At 34.4% G+C, this 12,647-nt stretch overlaps 2 protein-coding genes across 2 annotated transcripts in view; one reads left to right on the top strand and one right to left on the bottom strand.

Annotated features, from left to right (window-relative positions):
• LOC111055953 (CUGBP Elav-like family member 1) overlaps positions 1 to 4,172 on the bottom strand; it is a gene marked incomplete in the record, with an annotated part of 852,529 nt that extends 848,357 nt beyond the window's left edge. Inside the window, 1 exon segment of the mRNA XM_039429833.1 lies at positions 3,955 to 4,172.
• Positions 1 to 12,647, top strand: part of LOC111057858 — a 91,873-nt gene that overhangs the window by 59,651 nt on the left and 19,575 nt on the right. The gene's annotated exons all lie outside the window — the stretch shown is intronic.

The raw sequence follows: 12,647 nt of genomic DNA, 5'->3' as shown, positions 1-12,647 counted from the left end.
CTGTCACACAAGCGGCACGTTTGTTATTAAAAACAAAAGAGAAGCTATGTCAATTTTGACAACAAATGAAATAAACAATCTTTCTGTCGATGACAAAGATTGTTCAAAGACAAAAACACTGTTCATTGAACTTTTTAATTTGAAAACTCTAAAATCCTGATCAATATGAGATAAATATATGATTCATATATATGTCCCATATGACCAGGTGACAATAGATAGTGCATAGCGGAAAAAAGAATTATTGAGAACTGCAAGAACAATGGGCAATGAAACTAAATATACATAATGAAAGATAATAAAGTGAGAATTAAACATTATCTTCGATTGTGTGAGGCCTGAACCTTCAAACAAAGAGAATTAGGAGAATTTTCAAAATAGAATCGATTAAGAATAGGGTGGGAATGGTCAAATATAAGAATCAGAGAGTGATAAAGATAAAGAAGAGGATGTGAAGCAAAGGAACAAAGAGAAGAAATACGAGGAATAAGAAGTAACCAAAATCAAAGAAGGAAGACACAAGTTTTGGAGAGAGAAAGTGAAGGATCACAAATGTAATGGCCAAAGTGCCATAACTCGACTTTAATATTTCATACAATTCCCAATTAACGTTTGATGTTTCCGAGAATAAAAGGGTCTCACTCTCACTCTCTTCCCTTTCCAACTTCCTTCTCCACCTCTCCATCAGTCTCTCTCTCTTTCTTCCCTCTTCTTTCCTTCATCATCCGTCTCCACTCCACCACCCCTTACAAACAAGACAAAAAAAACAAACAGACAAACACATTTCCACGATTACCTTGTAGTGTAGTTAAGAAGTTATTACTCTATTTTCATTCCTTTCTTTCTCTCTTCTTTTCCCACTTCCATCTCCTCTACTGTCTCTCTCTTTCCTCTTCTATTCTCACTCATTCTCTCTCTGGTTCAGTCTCTCTTTTTCTTTTTCTCTCTCCAATGTTTTCCCAATATCTCGAGCTCATGAATTCCCCAAAGCACACAAACAAACGAATAAAGATCACAGTAAAGTTGCCGGTTATCCTTTCCAACATCACTCGACTTATCTTCACTTCTCTTCTCTTTTCTTGAGCTCTAACTTCTTCTCCTTCTTTTTCTTCTTCTTCTCCTTCCTCTTCTCCTCCTTCTCCTTCTCCCATTCCTCCTTCTTTTTTCCTTCTCCTACTTTCTCCTTGATTAATGTATGCTTACAATGTTATAACAATGTTTAACATTGTAAGCACACATTAGTCAATAGTTTTTTTCATTTAAATATTTGTTTTATTATCTTTCACACTTGTTTTCTTGGTTCTTATTTTGCTCTGAAAGTAAATTTTGTTATCATGGCGAGTCTGTTGCTTAAGCCGCCATTTTTTGACATCGTTGAGTTGGTGGAAACTGTCTAGCTGGGCCAATGGCAGGCGTTCATGCCCTTGACCAATAGCAATACTCGCTTACTAGTATAAATTCTGCTGCTCTTGTAGAGCATTTAGTTTTAGTTTATCAGAGATTGACAATGGTGTAATAACCGAAACCGGTCTTTCTAAGTATCGATAAATCTGTGATTTTTTGATAATTTCTTAGTCTTTTTCATTCAATATACAAAAAACTCTTATCAAACTCATTCTAAACCAGTATAAATCAAAAAACAATATCAAGAAAGCCAGTTTATCAAAAAACCAGTTATCAAACTCAATTCAACTGCTCAATGGAATCTATATAAAATGCAACATACAAATGCAAATTCTAACTCTAAACCTTCAAAACCAGTTTATCAAAGAACAATATCAAAAAATCCTCTTTATCAAAAAACCATTATCAAACTCAATTCAACTGCTGAATGGAACCTATAAAAAATACAAAATACAAATGCAAATACTCATTCTGAACCTTCAAAACCAGTTTATCAGGAAGCAATATCAAAAGACCAGTTATCAAACTAAATTTAACTCCTTAATGGAATCTATAAAAAATGCAACATACAAATGCAAAAACTCATTCTAAACCTTCAAAACCAGTTTATTAGAAAACAATATCAAAAAACCAGTTATCAAACTCAATTCAACTGCTCAATGGAATCTATAAAAAATGCAGAATACTCTTACCAATCTCATTTTAAACCTCCAAAAATATTTTCTCTCTTGAATACCTAATTTCCACCCTCTTTATCTCACTCTTCATCAGAAAACATTAATCTAATCTCCTTTCCACGCAGACTAATAAAAAATTGCGCCGAAATTCTCATAATATGACGACCAGTAGCTGTTTGTGGTATTAAACTAGCTGCTTTACAGCTTCATTTGACTCTCACTATAATTCACCCTTGTCTTTATTATTATTTCACTTGTTGATTCTCGTTTTTCGTTTCACGTTCCTCGTTTCTCTCAACTGAGAAACGCGGCCAAAAAGCAATGAAACGTATTTCGTTTCCCCAGTGTAATCAAGGCGGTGAGATAAATTGTTTTTATTATCGCAGATGTAAACGAAAATGTAGCCGGCTTGGAATAAAATTCTTGCTTATTGACCGTGGTTCAAGGTTTAAGGTTATATTTGTGAGAAATTACGAGCTCTATATTCACGTAGCAAGTTGGACTCTTCAATATATTCGTAGTATAAAAGGAAACGCGTATGAAACTTGTTGTTCTAATATAATATTGTACTAGGTATGTTTTACGCTAAACACAGGATTCCAAAGACTAAGTCAACAACCATAATATTAGGTGTGACAATATCAAGTTCATTTTTTGGAATATTTTATATTTGAATTTTAATTTGAAGTATTGAATCTCCATCTCAGGATGTATACAATACATGTTACAAAATGCTCTACTTCATGAAGATTTTGGAAACCAATCGAAAACGTTCAACTAAAGTACTTAGTTATGATTATATCAATTGCTGAATAAAAAATGTTCACTCATCTAAATCTGCATTTACACCAAAGTTATTGACAAAATGTTGATAACTGAATCCTTATAGATTCTATAAGATTGAACATAACTTATCATACACATGATGAACATATGTGTTTGTCAAGTTCTGTTCAATCTAATAGAATCTATGAGGATTATGTTATTAACGTAACATTTGTTCATAACTTTGGTATAAACGCGGCTTAAGAATGTTCCATGGAATCATTTATGAATACTGCCCCAAAATTTCTGAGTGCAATCTGTGTCCAGTGTAATTTTGAGCAGGTGAGATGATTGAAAATCATATAAATATAATAAAACACCAAAAGATTGTCTTAAAATATCATGAATTTATTAAAAAGTTACAAACATGATGAGCTTTGGTGTCATTTTCATACATGTTTTTGACTCATTAATTAATTTGTGATATTCTAAGAAAATATTCCAGTGTTTTATTATGAATCAATATTACTTTATCTTACCAGAAAATAATCTGGAGATTTCAGTATTTATATATATATCTTGATGGGAAAACATGTGACAGTATTACTATTTAGACAGAGTTCTACACAATTATTATTTAAATAATAAATTTTGAGAAGTTTTCGATTTTTCCTCGAAAATTCACTAAATTACTTCTTATTTCAAAATTATTTGATGATTTTTCCACTTCACTTAGTGCCGGTTGCACAATAGCCGGTTAAATTTCGACCGTGATTAATTTCATGAGAATCAATCAGAAAGGCCTTTTTTATAAGACGGCTTCTCTGACTGATTCTCGTGGAATTAATCACGGTTAAAATTTAACCGGCTGTTGTGCAACTGGCACATAGAGTTCTAATTGGTCTATTTGCACTCAGCTTGCTCTAGCGAGTATCAATGAACCTGTAAGATTAAAGTAATCAGAAAAGCCGTCTTTTCTAAAAGGCCTTTTCTGATTGGTTCCGTGAAATTAATCAAGGTTAAAATTCAACCGACTTTTGTGCAACCTCTGTGTAAATACTAAACTATTTACAACAATGTTCAAAATGGCGGCTCTGCCATCACTTACCTTATGGACAGGACGCTGTAGTTTGTTTTAACACAGAAGAGTTGAGTGTTGTGGATAAGTGTTGATTTTTTTGTTTGATTTTCTTCAATTTTTAATCATGTTACCGAATAAACAACACGACAAAAACATAAAATACAAGACGAGAACACTAAAAATTTTGTTACACCATGTCGGACTGTGTTGTGAAAATGAACTGAATGGAAATCGTGGAGGACTTCAGGAAATTTTATGAAATATCAGCTGTTTGAGGCAGTTGTACCAAGGTAATTGCATTTCCATTTTCAACAAAAATATAAATTATTAAATTTTCTCAGTTGAAAAATTATACCATATTACTTTTTTTTAACAAACTTTTTGATATAAAATACAAAAAATATATGATTTTTGTACTGTATTAAAAAGATTTTTTAATGGGTACTATAATATTATTTTCCAATTGAGAAATCAGGTAGCTCTGGAGGAATACGGAAATTTTTCTCATTATATATTATAATACTCTCATTATAAATTCGAAAAAGCCTATCCCGAATTAAATATTCAAATTTTTATCTACAATAAATACCAATAGATAGAAGAATTCTAAAATGGTTCTTAAATTTGATAACTTATTTTTCTTTCTATGCTATTTTTGCTAAGGCCAGGCTACACAAACGTCCAAATCATCAGAACAACTTTCTAAAATCATCTGTTATTTGTAGCATTTTATCTCTTCATGATCTTTATATGATTTATATGATTTTTGTATTCATGTCCATTCTTTTACTTCTTTCCCAACCCAGATTCATCATTCCATGAAATGTGGGTCAACTTGTTATCTTGTAACTGCATATTTTTCCAAATTCCACTACTAATAAATTTACACTTTTATAAATGAGCGAGATAAAATGAATATCAGTCACTACTGAGCTTATCAAAATGGTATGATAAAATTTCATGACAGAATAATTACCTGTCCTTCTAGCAGAAATGCAAGGACTTAATATTATTATTTGAATCACCCTCGTATGGATGAATTCAAGTTGAGTATCACAGAAGAATGGTTCATAACATTATGATAATTGCATGATAAAATTTTAGAGCCGAATTATCAATCATCCCAGCACAAATGTATGAGTGGCCGTAGTCGAGTGGATCAGATGCTGGCTTTATGATTCAGAGGCCCGGGTTCAAATCCCGGCCCGGGCCAAGATATTTATCTCGGGCCACTCCCGTGTTTCGGATGGACACGTTAAGCCGTCGGTCCCGGCTGCCTAAAAAGCAGTCGTTAGGTCATGTCAGAGGCCCTGAAATATATTAGTTGCGACCTGAAAACTCTGACACCAGACCTGAGCCAGCCAGGTCACTCGATATTATTATTATTATTATAATATCTTCAATGTATGTCTACGAGAGTCATGTTTTTTACTTATTTGAAAATCTTTCTAAAAAAATGACTCTCGTAGCAATACATTGAAGATATTATAATGGCAGAAATGGAACGATACATTGTAATATTGCATGGCTAATTTTTGAAAACAATCCACCGATTTATTCAGCAAAAATGAATATTATATGGCAGATTTCAAACAGTACATGATAATAATTGCATGGCCAATTTTTGAAAACAATCCACCGATTTATTCAGCTAAATTAGAACATCTTCTTCGAAACCTCTCCACAAACCGTTGTGAAATATATTTTGATTGTGGAGTGAGTATTCCTAAATAATTACGTAACGCGTAAGATATCAGCGATTTTTTTTTCATTTCCGTACAAAATCATTAATCCTCTCCGATCTTATGTGAATCTCACGCAAAAATTATATTAATTGTATAACTAGTAGTTCTGAGAATAATAGACCTCACGCAGTATTCTCATCCACAAGTACGTGATTGAAACTATTAGAATTACAGCAATAGACTGGCTTCTCCAAACATCTGTTTAATCACTTGTCAGCTGATTTATGATGAATAATTCTATAGTCTGATTTCTACTCTTATATTGGCGTATGAAGGAGGCTCCTTTTTCCTTTTATATTATCCTTGAAATGCAAAATTACCAAAAACCTTGTATATACGTCGACGCAAAATTGAAAAAGGATCATACCTGTCAAATTTCATGAAAATCTATTACCGCGTTTCGCCGTAAATGCGCAACATATAAACATATAAACATTCAAACATTTAAACATTAAGAGAAATGCCAAACCATCGACTTGAATCTTAGATCTCACTTCGCTCTCGGTCAATTAATTGTATAATTCCATTACGGTTATAATTAAAATAGAAAAGTCAGGACCTCAGGAACTTATCAATAAACATCAATAGTAACATAAATATGGTAAGAGTAGATCACCTTTAAGTAAGGTCAACGGCCTACCTCCGAAGGTCAGCTTTAATTCGTGCTGCTTCTTGTCGTATTTGTAAGGTTTGAGGTTATGTTAACCCAATTTTCAAATTTAAACCAATTTAAAGCAAAAACCCCGTTTCAACCTCCCACAACCCATCATAATATTATCAGAATACGTATCTCATCAATTTATGAGCATGAGAAACTCTCGTATATTCGAAATAATTGAAATATCACATGAAATGACCTACCTTGGTTTCGAATTTCCCTTGAAAATCTTTGAATTTGGGTCGAGATATTTTCGTAGTAAAATCACATTTCGCCCGATTTTGAACACTGATAACGACCGGTTATTGATTATTGATAGATAATTATTAACAAGTTTCACGCCACGAAGCATGATTTTTGGAGTATTTTCATTCATAATCACGATCAATGCAACAGGTCAATGGACTCGCGTAAGATCGTGTCGAATACTGACTCATTCATCCCTCTGCGTCTGAAGAAGTCTTGATCGTTGGTGTGGCGGGGGGGGGGTCTCCGCTATAGTGAGGTCCACGTTATAATGGCAGTGGAGAAAGATGGGAGATTAACGTTGCCGAACCTCTGTCTGCCTTCTATAGACGGCAGCTGATACAGGTTTATTTATGTAATATTAATCTTCATTCTCGTTTAAAATAATCAATTATATTGCATCAAGCAATAAATTATGTCTCTCAATAATTTAATAATGAATTTACATGATTGAGATGAAGTATTTTGTTAATTAATTATATAATATCGGGAGCTTCGCTATTTTTATTTATTGATAAACAGAACACAATTCTCTAACATGATCGAGTTTATATCTCACAGCTGGATTTATGAGCTTGTGAATTTCGGGGAAGAGATATTTTAATTTTCCACAGACGACTCGCTCACTCATTTTCATATCCAAAAACGACGAAAGTCTCAGCTGTTCTTCCAATGATGAACTATCCTTTTAATGTCGTTCAGCGAGTTTTCCCAGGGATGAGACCTAGTGCAATAGGATTTTTATATCATAAACCTACTACGTTCCAAATCTTGTGAGAATCGTTAGAGCCGTTTTCGAGATCCGGTCACATACAGATATATAAACATCTAAAAAGAAATTGCTCGTTTAATAGTTTAGGATGTTGGAAAAAACGTGCAAGTGAGTCAATTTTGCTGGTCAACCAGGGTTGGTTAATCGGTTAATCTTTATGACGATTCAAAGAATAATTGTTGAAAGAAATTTGAAGTTGAATAATGAAAAAACAAACAAAAGCTGTCGTTGAACATACATACAAAGAAACTGAAAGCCAACTAACGGTCCACAATATTCAGGTCTCTGAATATTCGTAGAAACTAGCTACGCTTGTTCAAAAATACAAAGTAATACAGGAAATTGTTCTGAAAATACAAATATCATTTCAAAAATTGACGAAGATCAGTTATTTGATTGTCCAATTTCACTACCATCAAAACATGTAAGTTACAAGGAGAGAGAGTTAGAGGAGAACAAAGAAAATTCTCGGAACTAGAGAGGAAATTGTATGGAATGAATAAGAAACAGTTGTGATGAAGAAGAGAATGAGAAACAGAGCAAGTTTAGTAAAAGAGTGGACAAGAGGGAATGGGGGAGAACTAAAGAGAGAGAGAGAGTAATATTGTGTAGGATGGAGGAAAAAGGATTAAAAAGTGAGAGTGTGAACAATGGATTGCAATTCAAATTAGCATTTGTTGGTGTGACTCTATGACAGTTATTTCGGCGCAATTCCAATAAGAACAGAATTTGATAATTCCATTAATTTGCCGCATTGTAATACGATTATTTCTGCATTTTTACTGAGACATAGAATAAAACAATTTTGGCTAAGTTTTCTCTGGCTGAAAAAAGAAGGCACAATCGAAGGAAAATGAAATAGAGATAAGAGATATTGATTGGGAGAGAGGGAGAGAGAGAGTGAGTGAGGGAGAGGATTGGGGAGAAAAGAGATGGATAGTGGAGAGTTTGAAATGTGAATGAGAAATTATTCATGAAGAGCTGGATGGTAAGAATCGAAAAAGTGAGAAAAGTATGAATATATACAGTGGAAACGAGAAGGTATAATGTGAATATAGTATTTTACCATATTGAGATATATAGTAATGGTACTAGAATACTGGAGGTAGTTTCTAGTCCTAGAAGAAGTGGAAGGAAGAGATGGATGTCGAGGAAGAGAGAAAATTGAGAAATGAGAAGGAGTTGAAGAAGAAACAGGAGGAGGAGATAAAGGAGAAGAAGAAGAAGAGAGTGAGAGGGTATGATGTAGTAGAGGAGAGGCTCCATAACAATGGCGAGGCCTATTCTTCTCCATCACATTAGAATTTGATTGAATTTGAACGGGTGCTCTGCTCCTGCCGCCGTATTGTAAGCCGATTAGAACAATGGATGGGGTGATTGGAAGAGAGAGAGAGAGAAAGCGCGAAAGGGAGAGAGATAGAGCGAGAGCGAGAGAGAAATTGAGCGTTAGAGAGAGGGTGCAATGAGAGAGAGCGAGTGAGAGTTATAATGAGGGTGGTGGGTGAGAGAGTGAGTGAGAGGAGAGAAGCTCAATAAAAAACGGATTACCAAAATTGGTCTTCCTACTTGAACAGTGTTGTATGGCGGATGAAAAACAAATTGAGAGAAATGTATATTGATCCTTTTTTCATTGCTTCCCCCTCCTTTCAGTAATTTTTATGCTCGAAATTATTGAAAAATGAGTATCATGGTATTTAGTATTGATAATAACATAAACTTTATAATATATGATCCAAACACGATATAATGAATAGATTAATAATACTCACTGACTGACTGACTCAAAACTAAAAATCTACTGGACCAAAACGTTCAAATTTGGTAGGTATGTTCAGTTGGCGCTTTAGAGGCGCACTAAGAACGGATTTGGAAAAATTTCCAAAGATTTGCCCAAAACCTGCGTTTTTTCAGCGTTTTCTCAGCTTTATCGAAAACAAATGAACAGAAAATGTTCAAATTTAGTACAGAAGCTCAGCTAGGGTGTAATAATGTTGTGACTTTAATATTTCATCAAAGATACGCCTAAAATCAGCGTTTTTCTCAGCTTTTCTGCTTTTTTTCACCTTTTTCAATCATTGATGGAATAGTATATTTCGCACCTAGGGCCGAAAATGAGACTTTTCCGGCTCGAAATCGGTTTTCAAGTCCGAGGCCGTAGGCCGAGGACTAGAAAAGATTGAGAGCCGGAAAAACATTTTTGCCCGTGGTGCGAACGCTATTTTTCGCCACACAGAGAAATAAACAATATATATGAGAATAATTGTTTATTAAGCAGTTCCGAAAACAAAAGTGGAAGGTCATAGCTCTAGCTATTAGTATAGTTATTAGTATCTAGTTATTAAAGTATAGAAAACTGAAGAATACATAATACTTGGAAACCTCACAGAATCATATTGATTTTTCCAATACATCAATAATTTTAGTTCTATTAGGATCCTCCTCAATTTGAATCAGGCAGCCTCTTGTTTTCCCAATTCCAAAAAAAATACCTAAAATACTCGTTTCACTGGGAATTCGTGTCTGATAGTAGCCTACATTATAACTGAAGAATAAAAATTATTACTCATTTTATTGTGATCTATTCATGTTTTTCTTATGAAATTCAATAAATTATAGGCCTACAGCATGAAGACTATGTCCAATTCATTTGTACTGGTGGCAAAATTTTACATTGAAAATAATTATTTGATAAAATCCAAGTTCAATAGTAATGAAAACAAATTCCTTCAAAAAATAATTGATAATAATACGTTTCGAGGGAAAAAATTAAGAACAAAAAAATGGGAAGCATCGGGGGATTTGAACCGAGGTACCATCGCTCCGTATGCAAGCTTCTTACCGCTGCGCTACTTAGACATTGGTAAATGGTAGTCTTATAACCTGCTGATAAAAATACACACTTTGGGCTATGGAACTTCAATTAGCCTACGGTAGCATAGATGAATTTGAACATTAATATTCTGAAAAATCTAGAAGGAAAATAGAAATTTGGGCTTCCAGGTGCACGAGATTGATATTTTAGAATCTATGTTCAAAATTTGGAGATCTAAATCATTCCCGTTTTTCCGGTATGCAATCCACAAGTTGACATGTTTTGATGCGAACAAACACAACCCCACTCTCTCTTATTATATAGAAGAAGAAGATATCTTACCTCTATTTCATTCATCCAAATAAAATGATAGTATATTACTGCAGAATACTTCATTCAATTCTAGAAGCATAAACTGATTCTGTTTCATAAACTATTTGTTAAAACGTTCAGCACCATGGATATTGCCCAAGTAGTTCCAAAACTATCCACCAGGTTTTGTGATAAACGCAGTACTATGAGGTTTGAGGTTAGATTCTATTATACTCTGAAAATTGAATTTGAGTAGTTTATAATATCTTATTTGTATTTCATTCATCCAAATGAAATGATAGTATCTTATTGCAAAATACTTTATTCAATTCTAGAAGCATAAACTGATTCTGTTTCAAAAACTATTTTGTAAACCCGTTCATATCAAATCAGAATCAGCTGTTATTCAAGGTCATTTTACAGCCCTAGGGCCGTAAAGTTTTACCGGCCTGGTCGGAAAACAATCACTTTCGGCCACCATATGACGCACGTAAACCAGCTCATTACATCCAAGTGTGGCGAAAATATATTTTCGCCACACTGCACAGAAAGCAGCTGTTTTCCAGTCCCTACGTAGATCTGAAAGACATTGTTTGCAGACGACTCTCGTCTGACGTCAGAACAGGTATAGGCCTAGGCCTATATACATCCTAGGCCTATGTACATCCGGCCTAGGCCGGAAAGAGACCCTTTCCAGCCGCTAACATGGAACTAAGAAAGGTGATCAAAAAACTTTTCATTATTCGTGTTCATTATTCGATTATCAAAACATTTATAATAATATCATCTTATTGTCATTTGAAAGAATAAAAAGGTATAAACTCAACCTCCCACAATGTGTCATAATTGAACATAATCTTTTAGGTTATTTAGACAAATCAGAATAGAAAATAAAAATACTTGGATAATTTCCTGATATTCAGATTACCTCAGATTTGCTAGAGCTATGACCTTCCACTTCTGCTTTCGGAAGTGCTTAGTAAACAACTATTCTCATATATATTATTGTTTATTTTTCGTGTGGCGAGAAATAGCGTTCGCACCACGGGCAAAAATGTTTTTCGGGCTCAATCTTTTCTAGTCGTCGGCCTACGGCCTCCGACTTGAAAACCGATTTCGAGCCGGAAAAGTCTCATTTTCGACCCCAGGTGCGAAATATACTATAAAAAAATTCAGTACACAGGTTTAGCTGAGGAGGAAGAATTTTGTTCGTCAAAGATACGCCTGATGAAGATACGTCATTCCTTTCTCTAATTTCAAAGTATAGTTTAATTTTAAAGGCTAGACTGGAGTACATAACTCTCATAAAATCCTAACAAAGTTTTCCACCCCGCACTAAATAATTGAGATTAATTGAAACTACTGTACTGATTAACTTGAAACTTTGCATATAGATTCTTACTTAACCAAGGATGGTTCTAGGCCTATTTTCAATTCTTCAAGATTTCACTACGTCAGGTTTTCATTTTGTCAAGTTTTAAAATAGACCCTTGTGGAGCACGGGTTACCTGATAGTCTATAATAATTTCTACATACACCATAAACAATATAGCAACGGTACAGAGTGTTGGAAGAGGATAGAGCTATCTGCTTTGTCTGATGACAGACAAGGCTAGCAAACAAAAGTAAGTCATATGCTGATTTTAGAACGTTAATCTCCCTAAAGAAGTATTGAAACCACTTGACTATGGTGTGGTACACGTTATAATGACATAGTAGAAAGATAGGAGAACAATGTTGCCGATTCTTTGCCGTTTCACAGTATTCTATAGAGGATAACTGATACCGATTATTTTGATGTAATGTTAACTGTTCATCCTTGTTTAAAATATTCAATTATTATTTACTAGCCGTCAGGCTCGCTTTGCTCGCCATATCCGTCTAGCCAGGGGGCTCCGCCCCCTGGACCCCCGACTGGATCGTCCAAGAATGAGATCAGCAGGCTCGCTTCGCTCGCCTGCATTTTTCATTTGGGCATTTTTATCATGATGTTAGGACAATCAAGTCGGGGGTCCAAACTAAACGGCTGGCTAAACGGATATGGCGAGCGAAGCGAGCCTCACTACAAGTAATATAACATATCCAGGATTGAAGTAGCAGTGCCCAATCACTTTTTCCGCGATAAATGCATTTAAATCTTCAACTTGGTGCCAACCTAACAAAGTCAACTCAACT

Source organism: Nilaparvata lugens, chromosome 5 (genome assembly GCF_014356525.2).
Source record: "Nilaparvata lugens isolate BPH chromosome 5, ASM1435652v1, whole genome shotgun sequence".
In the NCBI taxonomy this organism is placed as follows: domain Eukaryota; kingdom Metazoa; phylum Arthropoda; class Insecta; order Hemiptera; family Delphacidae; genus Nilaparvata; species Nilaparvata lugens.
Note: the sequence above shows the minus strand (reverse complement) of the source record. Positions and strands in the feature narration are given on the sequence as shown.